Raw genomic sequence first — 14965 nt, forward strand, 5'->3', positions numbered from 1 at the left:
CTAACTCCATGGGTTCTGGAAGTGATGATATATTTTATTAATTAGCAATTGCTCATTAACAATGGACAAAAAAAGGATATTTCCAAAGCCTGTGAACCTGTATTAAACAGTTGTAACTGGTAGGTGCTGTCTGGGTGAAATCTTTCTAAACTGATGTCAGAACAGAGAGATATTCTATAATGAACACGAATTACCATGGTAATTATAATTATATATATATATAGATCAGGTAATTATCCCATCTGAATGGAAAATCTTTGCACATTGATGACATTCCACATCTTAAATATTTTACCACACATACTTCACTGGATGTGGTCAGGCAAACTGGGGATGTTCTTTGCCCCAAATATTCCCTAAACCTTCCCCCCAGTTCCCATCAGCATGGCACACAGTACAGCATGTAACGGTAATAATATGGATGGCTTCTCAATCCAGTCAGCTTCTGCTGTTGACTGCATGTTATAATAATGAACATTTCTTTGATGAAGTAATAGGGGTCTTCTTTACCCTTTCGGCAGAGTGAGTTATCAACTGTGATTCCTTGAGACTTTCTCCTGTCTTTTGTTCTCACAATCTAGCCTATCTTTGGAAAAGGTGAAGTACAGAGCTTCCTCACAGGTTTCTTAATTTAAATATGGTTTGTGAGGGAAAATAGCTTTTCAGTCAATTTGGAATGAACCCATCTCCCCATTAGCTGGAGGCTGGGTCAGGGAAGGTACCTTTATTCACCCGAGGCTGAAGCAGACTTCTAATGGAGAATTGCTTTCGGACTCAGGCTCATCCATCCATGATGAGCCAGAGATGAAGTAGCCATAAGAGCCGTCTTCCTCACTGAACCCTGCTGCTGCTCTGCCGCCTGTCTTCCTGCTTCTCTCCTGCTGCTGGAAGAGCTGCAGCAAGAAAGCTCCTGCTCAATGAGCCGGCTGAGGAGGGCAGACTGCTGGCTAACCGCAGCCAGCGTGCTGGATGCAGGGTAGCCTGGTGCTCCTCTCATCACACTGCTGCTGCTGTCTCCTATAATATGGCCTGGAGCCTCATGATCCAATTGTGTTTTTATTTGTTTTTGTTTTTTATGGAGGAAAAAGAGTGGCTTTATTACTTTGCCAGGCAAAGGGGGCACACAGTAGGATAGCATCTCAAGAACTGTGCCCCTACGTGATCCAATTTTAGACATAAATGAAATGAAAGATGGATTTGGCAGTGTCTGTGGCCCTGCTGGGGATACAGGGGTCAGTCTCCATGGCCCATGGTACTAAGAAAGGGGATCAGTTTTGGAGAAGGGATCAGTACTTCCCTGGGGTTCAGCTGCTCCATGAAGCTGGTCCCACAGAAGAGTCCACCTGCCTGGAAGAACTTGGCAGAAGGGCGAAGTTCACAGGTCAAGAGAGCAGGTGGAAATGGAGCAGAAAGAAAGGAAGTACTAAGAGGATGATCTGGACTTCTTGGCTGGTCAGGGAGAGCCCGATGCTCTCCAAAGAAGTTCTAGACCCAGAAGGACAAATGTCCGAAGGGAAGGAGTGCTAGAGAACGGTTAAGATCTGATATCGGTCTTTTCATCCACTCTCTGAATCAGGAATTATTGACCCGCATGTGCCCACAGAATGTGGAGAGCTCCAAAGTGAGCAGGAGAGAAGGTTGTAGAGACCTCATGCTCACATCTATCTTTCCAGGTCTATCTGCTTGATTGACTGCAATATAAGCCCAGCTGGTGGTTCCAACCTGCTGCTTGTGGCTGATAGCCTGATACAAGGTGCTGCCTGGCCAAGCCATGCAGTCTGCAGAGTGGGCTTCCATATTTCAGGCTCCTCTTCAGGTTCCCTCCCATTTTAATCCTCTCCCATCTATCTCCACGTCCCCCACTTCTACCTCCATCAAAATACACAGCAGTCTAGGAACTCTGGGTTAGAACCATCAATTAGTGATTATGCTTTCAAATATTCACTCCAGACATTTGCATGTGAGCCATTTCTCATTAATATTTGCTTAGAAAGTAACTTTACTACATGAGAATGAATTTTAATTTAGCAAGAGGATGAACAGAGAATTTCTTCACAAAAAGGCCAAACAAGTTGTACATGCCTAGCTGTAAAGGCAGAGAAAGCTGATTTGTATCTATGGCAGGTGGCCTGGGATCTGCTCAGGATTGCCAGTCCTGCCCCTTGGGTCCAAGCCTACCTGATTTCTGCACACACTGGAAAAGCCTAGATTTTTCCCTCTGGTTTCTTTTAGGACCTAGAGCCTGTCCTTTCCAATGATGGGTTTCTTTTCCTTCCACACCATGCCCTCTTTCCTCGTAGACCAACAGGAGTACCTCTGTTCAGATCAGATCAGATCAGTCGCTCAGTCGTGTCTGACTCTTTGCGACCCCATGAATTGCAGCACACCAGGCCTCCCTGTCCAGCACCAACTCCCAGAGTTCACTGAGACTCACATCCATCGAGTCAGTGATGCCATCCAGCCATCTCATCCTCTGTCATCCCCTTCTCCTCCTGCCCCCAATCCCTCCCAGCATCAGAGTCTTTTCCAGTGAGTCAACTCTTTGCATGAGGTGGCCAAAGTACTGGAGTTTCAGCTTTAGCATCATTCCTTCCAAAGAAGTCCCAGGGCTTATCTCCTTCAGAATGGACTGGTTGGATCTCCTTGCAGTCCAAGGGACTCTCAAGAGTCTTCTCCAACACCACAGTTCAAAAGCATCAATTCTTCGGCGCTCAGCTTTCTTCACAGCCCAACTCTCACATCCATACATGACCACAGGAAAAACCATAGTCTTGACTAGACAGACCTTTGTTGGCAACCTCTGTTGGAGAGGAAGAAAAGACTGACCTGTCGACATGGTTGTAACACAGCTAATTCTTGTTGACTTCACATTATGAAGATTTCACAGCTTAGTTTAGTGCTTGCCTTCCAAATGGCAACCAAGTTACATTAGGTCCATTATGAATGGATCTAGGGTTTGTGGGGTATAACACACAATTTGCCTAAAGCAAAAGTGTATCAAATTACAAGTACAAACCTTCAGAGCTCTGGAAGAGGCCCAGACACATTGAGAGGCCCTCAGGCTTAAGCTTCATTGGCTTCCTGGTAAATCTGCTTATGAGTTCAGTCCTGATCATTCCTGGAATGATAGCAGCTTTAGGAAATTCTGATCATCTTGGGGAGCAGGTGGGCTTGGAGATGGCAGTGGGACCAATGATCATCAATCAGTCAAATAAGTCCTCTTTTTGGTGGCGGGGTTTTAACTCTATACAACAATGAGACAAAAAAAAAAAAAATCAGTGGGTCTTATGAGCCACCACGCTGGATGAAATGTAGTTTCGAGCATCTGCTCAAATTGAGGAGCTCTGCATTAAAGTCAGATTAAAATGTGTGCCTTTCAGATGGCTGCTGATACAGGGAATCTGCAGGTGCAGTTTGGATATAGTTATGATTTGAATAGAAATGCAAATCCAATGAATACACATATCAGAGCATATCATGGTGCTTACTATACACCTGAAGCTCTGGGATTAATGATAGAGTTTATGAAATGATCTAAAATGAAATATGAAAGTGTGAGGTGGGTTATTTTTATGAGAGTAGAAATAATGGCAGCAGAGGTACTACAAGCAACTCTTGATTATCTGGGAGATGATTGTAGGTTTTGCCCTTCTGTGCAAGTCAAACTAAATTAACAAAGTAGAGGAATGGTTGATTGCATTTATAGGAAAATTAATGGCACAGTTACAGTTGCTTGGGGGAATAGTGAGTTCTTTATTGGTGGCGACTTGGTAATTGTGAAATAGATAATTCATAATCTGTTTTATGCCCTGTCAAACCACTCAGGTTTGTGTAGCCAGTAGTAGATCTGAGCTTGGTGTGAATTGATCTTGGACCTGCTATTTATTTGTTTTTTATTGGAGTATAATTGACTTACAATGTTGTGTTACTGTCTGTTGTACAGTGAAGTAAATCAGATATATATATATATATATATATAGAGAGAGAGAGAGAGAGAGAGAGAGAGAGAGAGAGAGAAAGGTGTGTGTGTGTGCGCACATCCCCTCCCTCTTGAACCTCCGTCCGCTCACATCCCTGTCCCACCCCTCCAGGTCATCGCAGAGCACTGAGCTGAGCTCCCTGTGCTATACAACAGCTTCCCATTAAGCCTCTATTTTATACATGGCAGTGCTTATATGTCAGTGCCACTCTCCCAATTCTGGACCCACTTTTAAAAATATTGATAACTGGTTCCTCCTCCACAGATTCTGACTTGATTGGTCTGGGTACATCCTGGGCATCAGGATTTTTAAAGTTCCCCAGGTGATATTTGGCCCTAGGAGGAGCCAAGATGGAGAACCACTAAACTAGCTGGAGAAGGTATATTTATTCCTTCTCTGGTTGTAGCATGCCTACTGAAAGTATCCTAGTCTGAGACATATTTTCTATTTTTTTCCAGCATAATATAAAATCCATTTTTTAAAACGTCTTAATATAGCTAGTTGAAGTTTGGAAGACAGCCTGTATCTGATTTATATTTTTAATGAAAACGCTATTATCACTATTATCAGTGAAAAACAAAGAGCTTTGGCAAACTGGATATAACTGAAAATGACTCCAAGTCTTATTTTAAATTATTTATTTTTAAGTTTCACGTGTGCAACATTGTATAATACTTCAACTTCTGTATTCACTACTGTTTGCTCACCACAGAAGGTTTCCATCCATCACTACACAGTTGACCCCCTTTAACCATTGCACCATCCCCAGTGTCCCTCTCCCCTTGATAACCATTACTCTGTATCTATGTTCATTTCTGTTATGTTTGGTTTAGTTGTTTATTTTATTTTTTATATTCCTCATATGAGTAAAAACATAGGGCATTTGTCTCTTTCCATCTGACTTATTTCACTTAGCGTAATACCCTCAAGGTCTCTCCATGTTGTTTCATCTTTTTTTTTTTTATGGCTGAATAGTATTGTGTTGTGCACATATACTGCATCATTATCCATTCATCCATTGATAAGCACTTAGGTTGTGTCCATATCTTGGCTATTACAAATAATGCTACACTGAATATAGGGGTGCATATGTCTTTTTGAATTAGTATCTTCATTTTCTTTGGATAAATACTCAGAAATGGAATAACTGGTTTATATGGGGATTCACTTTCACTTTTCACTTTCCTGCATTGGAGAAGGAAATGGCAACCCACTCCAGTGTTCTTGCCTGGAGAATCCCAGGGACAGGGGAGCCTAGCGGGCTGCCGTCTATGGGGTCACACAGAGTTGGACATGACTGAAGCGACATAGCAGCAGCAGCAGCATGGTGATTGTAGTCTTAATTTTTTGAGGAATCTCCATACTGTTCAGAAATGGAATAACTGGCTTATATGGTGAGTCTAGTCTTAATTTTTTGAGGAATCTCCATACTGTTTTCCATAGTAGCTGCGCCAACTTACATTCCCACCACCAGTGTTTGTGTTCCCTTTCTCATCATCCTTACCAGCACTTGTTATTTCCTGTCTTTTTGATCATAGTCATTTTAACTAGTGTGAGGTGATATGCCACCATGATTTTGATTAGCATTTCCCTAATGATCAGTGATGTTGAACACTTTTCATGTGCCTGCTGTCCACTGTAGGTCTTTGGAAAAATGTCTACTTAGATCCTCTGCCCACTTTTTAATAGAGGTGTTTGTTTAATTGTTGTTGAGTTGTGTGAGTTTTTTTAAAAAATGTTTTCCTCTAATTTTCAGCTCTGCTTCTATCATAGATTCTTTTATTTATTTTCTTTGCACTGTCCAGCCTGTGGGATCTTGGGTTTCCCAACCCGGGATCAAACCCAGGCCCCCAGCACGAAAAGTGTGGAGTCCTAACCACTGGATCACCAGGGAATTCCCTGCATGCGTTTCTTTATATATATTTTGGATATTAAACCTTTATTGCATATATGATTTGCAAATATCTTCTCCCATTCAGTAGGCTGTTTTTTTGTTTTGCTGATGGTTTCCTTTGCTGTGCAGTTTTTTAGCTTGATGTAGTTTTTGTTTATTTTTGCTTTTGTTTCCGTTACCTCAGGAGACATATCCAGAAAGATATTGCTAAGACCAATGTTAAAGAGTGTACTGCATAAGTTTTTTTCTAGGGGTTCTGTGACTTTAAGTCTTATATCCAAGTCTTTAATCCATTTTGAGTTGATTTTTGTGTATGGAGTAGAAGAGTGGTCTAGTTTCATTGTTTTGCTTATGGCTGTCCAGCTTTCCCAATACCACTTATCAAAGAGACTGCCTTTTCTCCCATTGTGTGGTCTTTGCATCTTTGTCATAAATTAATAGTCCATATATATGTAGGTTTATCCTGGACTCTCAATTCTGTGTCATTAATCTGTGTCTATTTTCCTGCCAATGTCATGCTGTTTTGATTACTATAGCTTTGTACAGATATACTTCACTTTACTACACTTTGCTTTATTGTGCTTCACAAATCTTATACTTTTTACAAGTTGAAGATTTTTGGCAACCATGTGTCAAGCAAGTCTATCAGTGCCATTTTTCCAACAACATTTGCTCACTTCATGCCTCTGTGTCACGTTTTGGTAATCCTTGCAATATTTTAAACTTTTTCTTTATCATTACATTTGTTATGGTTATCTATGATCAGTAACTTTTGATGTTACTATTTAATTTGGGGGTGGTCCATGAACCATAACAATATAAAGATGGTGAACTTAATAAATGTTTTTATTCTGGCTGCTCTATACCTGCCATTCCTGTCTCTCTCACTTTCCTCGGGCGTCCCTGTTCCCTGAGATACAAGAGTATTGACATTCAGTGCAGTTCAGTCACTCAGTCATGTCTGACCCTTTGCGACCCCATGAACTGCAGCATGCCAGGCCTCCCTGTCCATCACCAGCTCCCAGAGTTTACTCAAATAAATTCATGTGCATCAAGTCAGTGATGCCATCCAGCCATCTCATCCTCTGTCGTCCCCTTCTCCTCCTGCCCCCAATCCCTCCCAGCATCAGAATCTTTTCCAATGAGTCAACTCTTCACATGAGGCGGCCAAAGTATTGGAGTTTCAGTTTCAGCATCAGTCCTTCCAATGAACACCCAGGACTGGTCTCCTTTAGGATGGACTGGTTGGATCTCCTTGCAGTCCAAGGGACTCTCAAGAGTCTTCTCCAACACCACAGTTCTTTGAACTGCATCAATTCTCTAGCACTCAGCCATCTTCACAGTCCACATCTCACATCCATACATGACCACTGGAAAAACCATAGCCTTGACTAGACAGACCTTTGCTGGCAAAGTAATGTCTCTGCTTTTCAATATGCTATCTAGGTTGGTCATAACTTTCCTTCCAAGAAGTCATGGCTACAATCACCATCTGCAGTGATTTTGGAGCCCAAAAAAATAAAGTCTAACACTGCTTCCACTGTTTCCCCATCTACTTCCCATGAAGTGATGGGACCAGATGCCATGATCTTCGTTTTCTGAATGTTGAGCTTTAAGTCAACCTTTTCACTCTCCTCTTTCACTTTCATCAAGAGGCTCTTTAGCTCCTCTTCACTTTCTGCCATAAGGGTGGTATCATCTTCATATCTGAGGTTATTGATATTTCTCCCGGCAGTCTTGATTCCAGCTTGTGCTTCTTCCAGCCCAGTGTTTCTCATGATGTATCCTGCAGTGGCCTCTTAAGTGTTCAAGTGAAAGGAAGAGTCATACGTCTCTTGCTTTAAATCAAAAGCTGCTGCTGCTGCTGCTAAGTCACTTCAGTCGTGTCCGACTCTGTGTGACCCCATAGACGGCAGCCACCAGGCTCCCCCATTCCTGGGATTCTCCAGGCAAGAACACTGGAGTGGGTTGCCATTTCCTTCTCCAATGCAGGAAAGTGAAAAGTGAAAGTGAAGTCGCTCAGTCGTGTCCAACTCTTCGAGACCCCATGGACTGCAGCCTACCAGGCTCCTCCATCCATGGGATTTTCCAGGCAAGAGTACTGGAGTGGGGTGCCATTGCCTTCTCTGAAATCAAAAGCTAGAAATAATTAAATTTATTAAGGAAGACATGTCAAAAACCAAGATATGCTGAAAGCTAGGCCTCTTGCACCAGTTAACCAACTTGCGAATGCAAAGGAAAAGTTCTTAAAGGAAATTAAAAGTGCTACTCCAGTGAACACATGAATGATAAAAAAGGAAAACAACCTTATTATTGATATGGAGAAAGTTTTAGTGGTCTGAATAGAAGATCAAACCAGCTGCTGCTGCTAAGTCACTTCAATTGTGTCCGACTCTGTGCGACCCCATAGACGGCAGCCCACCAGGCTCCCCCGTCCCTGGGATTCTCCAGGCAAGAACGCTGGAGTGGGTTGCCATTTCCTTCTCCAATGCATGCATGCATGCTAAGTCGCTTCAGTCGTGTCCGACTCTGTGTGACCCATGGACAACAGCCCACCAGGCTCCTCTGTCCATGGGATTCTCTAGGCAAGAATACTGGAGTGGGTTGCCATTTCCTTCTCCATAAACCAGCTGCTGCATGCATGCTAAGTCGTTTCAGTCATGTCCAACTCCATGTGACCCTGTGGACTGTAGCTTTGCCAGGTTGCTTTGTCCATGGGATTCTCTAGGCAAGAATACTGGAATTGGGTGCCATGCCCTCCTCTAGGGAATTGTCCTGACTCAGGAATCAAACCTGCCTCTCTTGTGTCTCCTGCACTGGCAGGTAGATTCTTTACGACTAGCACCACCTGGGAAGCCCCAAACCAGCTGCAACATTCCCAAAGCCTAGTCTAGAACAAGGCCCTAACTCTCTTCAGTTCTTTGAAGAGTGAGAGAGGTGAGGAAGCTGTAGAAGAAAAATCTGAAGCTAGCAAATGTTGGTTCATGAAGTTGAAAAAAAAAGAAATTGACTCCATAACATAAAAGTGCAAGGTGAAGCAGCAAGTGCTGATAATAGAAGCCACAGTAAGTTATCTAGAAGACCTAGCTAAGATCATTAATGAAGGTGGAAACACTAAACAGCAGATTTTCAATGCAAGTGAAACAGGCTTCTATTAGAATATGGTGCCATCTAGGATTTTCATAGCCATGGAGGAGAAGTCAGTGCCTGGCTTCAAAGCTTCAAAGGACAAGCTGACTCTTGTTAGGCACTAATGCAGCTGGTGACTTGAAGTGGTAGCCAGTGCTCATGTACCATTCTGAAAACCCTAGGGCCCTTAAGAATTATGCTATATCTACTTTGCCTGTGATCTGTAAATGGAACAACAGAGCCTGGATGATAGCACATATATTTATACCATGATTTACTGAATATTTTAAGCCCATTGCTTAGAAAAAAAGATTCATCTCTAAATAATGCTGCTCATTGATAATGCACCTGATCACTCAAAAGCTCTGATGAAGACCTACAAGGAGGTTCATGTCTTCACGCCTGCTAACACAGCATCCATTCTGCAGCCTGTAGAGGAAGGAGTCATTTTGACTTTCAAGTCCTATTATTTAAGAATTACATTTTGTGAGGCTATAGCTGCCATACATAGTGATTCTTCTGATGGATCTGGGAAGGGTAAGTTGAAAACTTTCTGTAAAGTGTTCACCTTTCTAGATGTAATTAAGAACATTCATGAGTCATGGGAAGAGCTCAAGATTATCAAGAATTTGGAAGAAGTTGATTCTAACCTTCGTGGATGACTGTGAGGGATTCAAAACTTCAGGTGGAGGAAGTCACTGCAGATGTGGTTGGAAATAGCAAGAGAACTAGAATTGGAAGTGGAGTCTAAAGATGTGACTGACTTAGCTGCAATCTCATGATAAAACTTGAACAGATGAGGAGATACTGCTTATAGAGGAGCAAAGAAAGTGTTTCTTGAGAGAATCTATGCTTTTCAAAGATGCTGGGAAGATTGTTGAATGTCTTGACAACAAAGGATTTAGAATATGACATAAGTTTAGTTGATGAAGCAGCGGCAGGGTTTGAGAGAACTGACTCCAGTTTTGAAAGAACCTCTGCTAGGAGTAAAATATCAAACAGCATTGTATACTACAGCGAAATCGTTGGTGAAAGGAAGAGTCAATTGATGTGGCAAACTTCATGGTTGTCTTATTTTTTGAAATTGCCACAGCCTTCAGCAACTGGTCAGTCAGCAGCCATCAACACTGAGGCAAGACCCTCCACCAGCAAAAGAATTATCAATTGCTGAAGGTTCAGATGATGGTTAACACTTTTTGCTGCTTAGTCACTTCAGTCGTGTCCGACTCTGTGCAACCCCATAGACGGCAGCCCACTAGGCTCCTCTGTCCCTGGGATTCTCCAGGCAAGAACACTTTTTAGCAATAAAGTATTTTTAATTAAGGTATGTACATTATTTTTTTAGACCTAATGCACATTTAACAGACTATAGTATAATGTCAATGTAACTTTTATATTCACTGGAAACTGGAAAGATTGCGTGACTTACTTTATTGCAATATCCAATTTTTTGCTGTGGTCTGAAACTGAGCCTGCAATATCTCCAAGGTATACCTGAAGTATATCTTTTTTATTTGTTTATTTTGGGGTGTGTTAGTTTTCATTGCTGGGCATGGGCTCTGTCTAGTTTCGATGAGCAGGGGCTTCTCGTTGCGCTGGCTTCTCTGACTGTGGACCGCGAGCTCTAGGTATATGGTCTTCAGTAGCTGTGGCACATCGTCTTAGATGCCCCAAGGCATGTGGGATCTTCCTGGACCAGGGATGGAACCCGTGTCCCCTGTACTGGCAGGTGAATTCCTAACCACTGGACCACCAGGGAAGTCCTGAAGTATAATTTGAAATCAGAGTGAGTGAAACCTCCAGATTTGTTCTTTTTTCTCAGGATTGCTTTTGGTCTTTTGTGGTTCTGTATAAGGGTTCCTAGGTGATGCTAGTGGTAAAGAACCCCCCTGCCAGTGGAGGAGACATAAGAGACGTAGGTTTGATCCCTGTGTCAGGAAGATGCCCTGAAGGAGGAAGTGGCAACCCACTCCAGTATCTTTGCCGGGAGAATCCCATGGACAGAGGAGCCTAGTGGGCTTCAGTCCATGGAGTCACAAAGATATGACTAAAGCAACGTAGCATGCACAGCACACGCGTGGTTCTATACAAATTTTGAGATTTTCATCCAGTTTTTGTGAAAAAGAATGTTGAGATTTTGATAGGAATTGCATTGAATCATAGATTGCTTTAGGTAATATGGACATTTTAACAATGTTAAACCATAAGACATTATTGAATTTGAAGGAGACACAAAGAAATGGAAAGATATTCTGGGCTCATGGATTCCAGTCTTATTTTTAGATGCATGCACACAGAGACTGGAATTAAAATTTTGTAACTGAGAAGTTACATGTGTGTCAGAATTTTTTCTTTGTTATGGAAGTATAGTTGGTTTACAATGCTGTGCTAATTTCTAGTGTACCGCAATGTGAATATACATATTCTTTTTCATTATAGGCAAGATATTGAATATAGTCCCTTGTGCTATATAGTAGGACCTTGCTGTTTATTTTATACATAGTAGTTCATATCTGCTAATCCCAGACTCCTGATGTATCCCTGTGAACTAGCATGAGCCTGCAGAACAGCTAGGGATGCTCATGTCAGGAGGCCATTGCATTCTCTTTCTGGCAGGATGCCCACAGCAAGCCAGATCACACGGAGCGCCTCCTCTGCCCGTCATGTGTTTTTGATAAGCCTTTCAAGCAGACTCAGGTCCTTGTTCCAGCTGGCCCGAGCACCCTTTTTCCTGACCATGTTGTGTTGCCAAGTTCTCCTTCTTTGTGCTGCCCTTTCCTGAACTCTGTGAAGATCTGTCTCCTCTCTGACTGTCTCTCCGCAGCCAAGACACAAAGCAGTTGATTGTGCCTTTTCACTTTTTGATGTGCTCACATTGCTTAATTGCTGCTTGACCGCAGTACAGTTTCATCCACTTCGGGGCCAGGCAGGTAACTGAAAGACGGGGTTGAAGAGCTGATATCGTGTGAAAAAGGGGCAGCTACTGCTCAGCTCATTCTGATTTTGACGGAGACAGATTAGGGCTGTCACAGCTGTTTTCTTTCATTCTTTTCTTTTTTTAAGGAAAACCCAGAAATCTGGATGTTTGTATGAAAAATCCTATTTGTAAGTGGGAAGTGAATTCATACACTTTAAAAACTACTATCCAGGCCAAGCAGAATCCTTCTGTGGACCACGTACGGCTGTGAGCCGCCAGTATGTGGCCTCAGATGTACTGGAATCATTCACAGGGGAGTTGTGGGTTGATCCAGATAAGAGCTCCTGAGACATACCTGAATAGTAGCAGTGGACTCCCGAACCTCCCCAGTCCTCCTTCCCTAAAACGATTTCTTATTTCTTTGGTCGGGCTATTTTATAGGAAGTCCATCTCTTCTTGTCCACTGTGGCTTGACGACTTTTGCTTCCACGGTTTAATATTATCTCATTGTCACCCTTGCACCACGGAGGGGATTCGGGGACTGTCTTTCTTATTTTATAGTTTTGAAATAAGTGTGAGACTCGAGAGTGATGGAGGGCTTGGCTCACGTTCTCACGGTGCCTGAGAATGAGGCTCAGATCTGTTCCTACCACACTGCTGCCCTGTTATTGCCTCTGATTTCACATTTACTGCAAAACAAGATCTTGGGAAACTTGAGTGACGAAGATCCTGTCTTCGTCTGCAGCATATCCATTTCTTTCCATCTTCTTTCCACCTCTGTGTCCACCTGGCATTCACCTGACAGATACAGCAGCCTGATAACTCCAGAGAGATAAGCATGGATAAAATTAGTCATCTGTGGGTAGAGTCTTACTTGGCTAGCAACACTGAGGGACCTGTGATTTCTTTCATAGGATTGCAGAAACTGAGTCTTAATACAATGATATAAACTGGTCAGACGAGGTATTTATCTTGGTATTGAGAATTTGATTAAATCTGCAGTAAGATACTGATCGGGCTTCCCAAGTATCTCAGTGGTAAAGAATCCACCTGCAATGCAGGAGATGAGGTTTCAATCCCTGGGTCAGAAAGATCCCCTGGAGAAGGAAATGGCAACCCACGCCAGTATTCTTGCCTGGGAAATCTCATGAACAGAGGAGCCTGGTGGGCTATAGTCCATGGGGTTGCAAAGAGTTGAGTCAGACATGACTTCTCGAGTAAACAACAAGATATTGATTACCATGAATTATTCAGTACATTAATGTTACACGTGTACCCCACTGTCTATTTTTTCTTTTCAAGATTTGTGAGAACATGCGGCTCTGAATCGTTTAGCTATTTAGTGAGTAAACTTATAAGAAATGCACAGAATATAGGCTTTTGTCTTACTGGCATTTCTGTGGCCTGTGGCTTCACAAGTGCTAGGAAGACCTGAAGAGGCAACTTCAGTTCAGTTCAGTTTAGTTGCTCAGTCACGTCCGACTCTTTGCGACCCCATGATTCGCAGCACGCCAGGCCTCCCTGTCCATCACCATCTCCTGGAGTTCACTCAAACTCATGTTCATCGAGTCGGTGATGCCCTCCAGCCATCTCATCCTCTGTCGTCCCCTTCTCCTCCTGCCCCCAATCCCGCCCAGCATCAGAGTCTTTTCCAATGGGTCAACTCTTCACATGAGGTGGCCAAAGTACTGGAGTTTCAGCTTTAGCATTATTCCTTCCAAAGTACACCCAGGGCTGATCTCCTTCAGAATGGACAGGTTGAATCTCCTTGCAGTCCAAGGGACTCTCAAGAGTCTTCTCCAACACCACAGTTCAAAAGCATCAATTCTTCAGTGCTCAGCTTTCTTCACAATCCAAATCTCGCATCCATACATGACCGCTGGAAAAACCATAGCCTTGACTAGACAGACCTTTATTGGCAAAGTAATGTCTCTGCTTTTCAATATGCTATCTAGGTTGGTCATAACTTTTCTTCCAAGGAGTAAGTGTCTTTTAATTTCATGACTGCAATCACCATCTGCAGTGATTTTGGAGCCTCCCAAAATAAAATCTAACACTGTTTCCACTGTTTCCCCATCTATTTCCCATGAAATGATGGGACCAAATGCCATGATCTTCATTTTCTGAATGTTGAGCTTTAAGCCAACTTTTTCACTCTCCACTTTCACTTTCATCAAGAGGCTTTTTAGTTCCTCTTCACTTTCTGCCATACGGGTGGTGTCATCTGCATATCTGAGGTTATTGATATTTCTCCCAGCAATCTTGATTCCAGCTTGTGCTTCTTCCAGTCCAGAGTTTCTCATGATATACTCTGCATATAAGTTAAATAAGTAGGGTGACAACATACAGCCTTGACGTACTCCTTTTCCTATTTGGAACCAGTCTGTTGTTCCATGTCCAGTCCTAACTGTTGTTTCCTGACCTGCATATATGTTTCTCAAGAGGCAGGTCAGGTGGTCTGGTATTCCCATCTCTTTCAGAATTTTCCACAGTTTATTGTGATCCACACAATCAAAGGCTTTGGCATAGTCAATAAAGCAGAAATAGATGTTTTTCTGGAACTCTCTTGCTTTTTTGATGATCCAGCGGATGTTGGCAATTTTATCTCTGGTTCCTCTGCCTTTTCTAAAACCAACTTGAACATCAGGAAGTTCACGGTTCACGTATTGCTGAAGCCTGGCTTGGAGCATTTTGAGCATTACTTTACCAGCGTGTGAGATGAGTGCAATTGTGCGGTAGTTTGAGCATTCTTTGGCATTGCCTTTCTTTGGGATTGGAATGAAAACTGACCTTTTCCAGTCCTGTGGCCACTGCTGAGTTTTCCAAATTTGCTGGCATATTGAGTACAGCACTTTCACAGCATCATCTTAATAACATGTAATTAACCTGTTTTATCTCGTGAATACATCATAATTGTGGATAATTTTTGTAGAAGATCTCTCAAAGTTGTACCCACATCTTTCAAACCTCTATCCTTTGCTGCCCTGTTGGGCATTTCTGTATGCAAATCGAGTGGAATGTATGTATTGTCAACACCAGAATCAC

At 42.6% G+C, this 14965-nt stretch overlaps 1 protein-coding gene across 5 annotated transcripts in view; it reads left to right on the forward strand.

The window, feature by feature from the left end:
- Positions 1 to 14965, forward strand: part of RASGRF2 (Ras protein specific guanine nucleotide releasing factor 2) — a 274907-nt gene that overhangs the window by 169874 nt on the left and 90068 nt on the right. The gene's annotated exons all lie outside the window — the stretch shown is intronic.

Source organism: Bos indicus, chromosome 7, assembly GCF_029378745.1.
Source record: "Bos indicus isolate NIAB-ARS_2022 breed Sahiwal x Tharparkar chromosome 7, NIAB-ARS_B.indTharparkar_mat_pri_1.0, whole genome shotgun sequence".
In the NCBI taxonomy this organism is placed as follows: domain Eukaryota; kingdom Metazoa; phylum Chordata; class Mammalia; order Artiodactyla; family Bovidae; genus Bos; species Bos indicus.